Source organism: Cyprinodon variegatus, unplaced genomic scaffold, assembly GCF_000732505.1.
Source record: "Cyprinodon variegatus isolate N-32 unplaced genomic scaffold, C_variegatus-1.0 Scaffold1220, whole genome shotgun sequence".
Taxonomy (NCBI): Eukaryota; Metazoa; Chordata; class Actinopteri; order Cyprinodontiformes; family Cyprinodontidae; genus Cyprinodon; species Cyprinodon variegatus.
Window position 1 is genome coordinate 25,537 of NW_015151673.1, and position 2,850 is coordinate 28,386.

The following is a 2,850-nucleotide window of genomic DNA, read 5'->3' on the forward strand; positions in this document are numbered from 1 at the left end:
GCATCCATGTTTGTCAAAGAACACTACTGCCACCTACTGGTTAGTGACGTCACGGTGCGGTATCGGCTGTCCGTGGAGGATCAGGAATCAGAAAGGTGGAATAACTCTTTTTTTTTTTCACTTTTCCCCGATGGATTCCAAAGCGGGGAGAATGGCGGAGAATTGCGCTAGGCTTACCGCACCGTGACGTCACTGCTGGAAGATGGCAGGAGGGAGGGGCTACTAGATTTGGACAAAGATGGCCGCTCTCAGACTCAGTGATCGCAATGAAAAATAAATTTTTTCTTACTGATTAATGCTAAATTCATTAAATCCCTGTGAACGTATTAGTTTCAGGTATAAATAATGATCCATTGATTATTCCTGCTGATCAGACTTTTCCTTTAAGGAGGATTTTTTAATGAAATTAAAACTTTTCCACTTGAGTTCTGGATAGAGCAGATTGACAGATGGAAAAGTTTGTTTTAATCTTAAATGCAATCTTGATATAATTCCTGCTCTGTCAGCTAAAGTCGTGTCTCTTTTCTCCTTTAACGGTTAATCAATGACTCAATTAGTTGACGATTATTGAAATAAATGATTGTTTCAGCCCTAGATGCAGGGAATGGCAACTGACCAAGATCCAAATAAAAGATCTTTTAATCAGACAGGATAATCAGCAATGTTCTGCTGGAGGAGGCCCTGCAGCTGTTGGTGGGGTCCTGACCTGTCCCTGTAGCAGGTCTCCTCAGCCCACAGTCCTGTTCCAACCCTTCACACCCTCACTCATTACCCCCGCATGTTAGCTCTAACATGGACCTCACATTTTCTAATCTTCTGATAATATCTCTGCTGCTCGGGGGCCACAGCAGTAGTTTTGTTTTGAGCTGAGGTCAGGGCCCCACATCAGTTTGGGGGCCACCAATAATCCTGATCCTCTGACAGGGTGGCCAGAGAACCGATGGAGGGCCAAACCCTTAGCTCCAGGGGGCGGGGCTTAGGGCTTGGCCACCCATTGGTCACCCCTGGCTGCAGAGTCCTGGTTCCCATCTGGAAGCTGCAGAAGAAGCAGTTTCCCTCTGAGCCAGAGGGTGGCAGCAGTGATCCTCTCAAATGGATAGTTCTATTTTAGCTGTTATTATTTAACAACAACCTCAAAGAAATTAAATATTTACATCAATATAGCAACATTAAAGATATCAAACACAATCCAGGCTCTTCTCAGAGCTGCTCTGGGTTTTATAGGGAAAACCTTCGTCTCCTTCAAACATCAAGGAGCCACAGCCACCTCCAACCATCAGCTTTTACTGCATGACAGGGGGCTGCATTTGGGGAAGTGGGGGCCTGGTGGTTAGAGCGTCACACCTAGGGTCCCAGTCCCAGTCCCACTCATTCCCACAGACTTCAACTCTGGGTCCCAAAGCAAGACGCCTTACCCCACACTGCTCCCTGGGGGGCACACAGGGGACAGGTGAGATGCAGAGAGAGAACTTCCACATTGAGAAACAATGAAGGGATATGCTGCTTCAGATTCTCAGTCATTCCAACAAAAGTTCAAAAACAATCCACTGGACTTAGTTTCCAATTTTGAAGACGTTTCTCTTCCATCCAGGAAGAGTTTTCAATTTAAAATGTAAGAAATAGCGTTGAGTTTGAGATTCTTTTGATAACCAGAATGTTCACATTTTGGACAAAGAAGACAGGTGGTTTGAGAGGGGCGTGAAGGAAGCCATCTATGTTAAGCCGTAGGCGGCTCCCTGGCGCTTTTTAAAATTTTATAAAGAGAAAATGTTTTTTTGTATTTTAATACGGTGTGCAGCAGGTCAAACAAAAACGAATGATGTTTTCCAATGCTGTAAACATTTGTATAATAAATAAATGTAAACAATAATCAGCCTCATAGCCATAGAGATCAGTGGTCATCACTTGCAACCATTGCAGCGCGCTGCCAGGCTAACACAGCTGCAGGTGAGTCTCTAACTATGGATCCCAACGGGGAAAAAAGAAGATGGCTGATGAGGAAAGAGGATTCAAAGAAGAAAGGAGCGAATCATTTGCTTTCATTATCATAGAGGAAGGATTGCCTCCATGTTTGCTTTGGAAGGAGAGGTTGGCCAAAAATAAAGAGTCATTAGGAAAGACTTTTCCAGGGAAGGCTAAACCTGCAGCCCACCACCAAGCTGGGGGGGGAGAGAAAAAGAGTGATTGCAGAACTTCTGGATCAATTAGAGGAGAGAAAAGATAGATTTAAGAAGCAGATTTTATCTCCAAACTCCACTGCTGCTGCTAGTTTGGCTGCAAGGAAGGAAAAGCCTCCACAGATCTAACAGGCAGCTCTGATCCTAAAAATCTAAATCCTTTCAGGGTTAGAGAGCTCTGCTCTGATGATGTCACTTCCTGCTCGGTTCCTCAATCAGCTCCTCCCAACAGAAACACGTCCTCCATAGAAAGATTCCTTTATCCTGTTTGAAGCGGCGCGTGATGGGAGCGTTCACTGCTCCTCCCTCACCTCAGGCTGCTATGTGACATTTGCTCCTGGATAAACATTTAGTCATGAATGCTTATTAAATATTTAAGCCCACATAGTCCTTTTCTATAGTGGGATAAAACATTTAATGTTGCCATACGAGGCTTATAGAAGACTTTTACATTTTTGCGGCTCCAGACAGGTTTATTTCTTGGTCCAATATGGCTCTTTGAGCAGTTGACCCCTGTGAGACACAGACAATTCCCACTAATGACCCCCCCTTCAGAGACATAGACAGGTATGGGGCATTGCAGGCTAACAAAGAATCCAAAGAACCCCCATTCCAAATGGGGGGACCCGTTCATCCGTTTCTATTTGCATGTTTTCTAAACTAAAACCAGGAT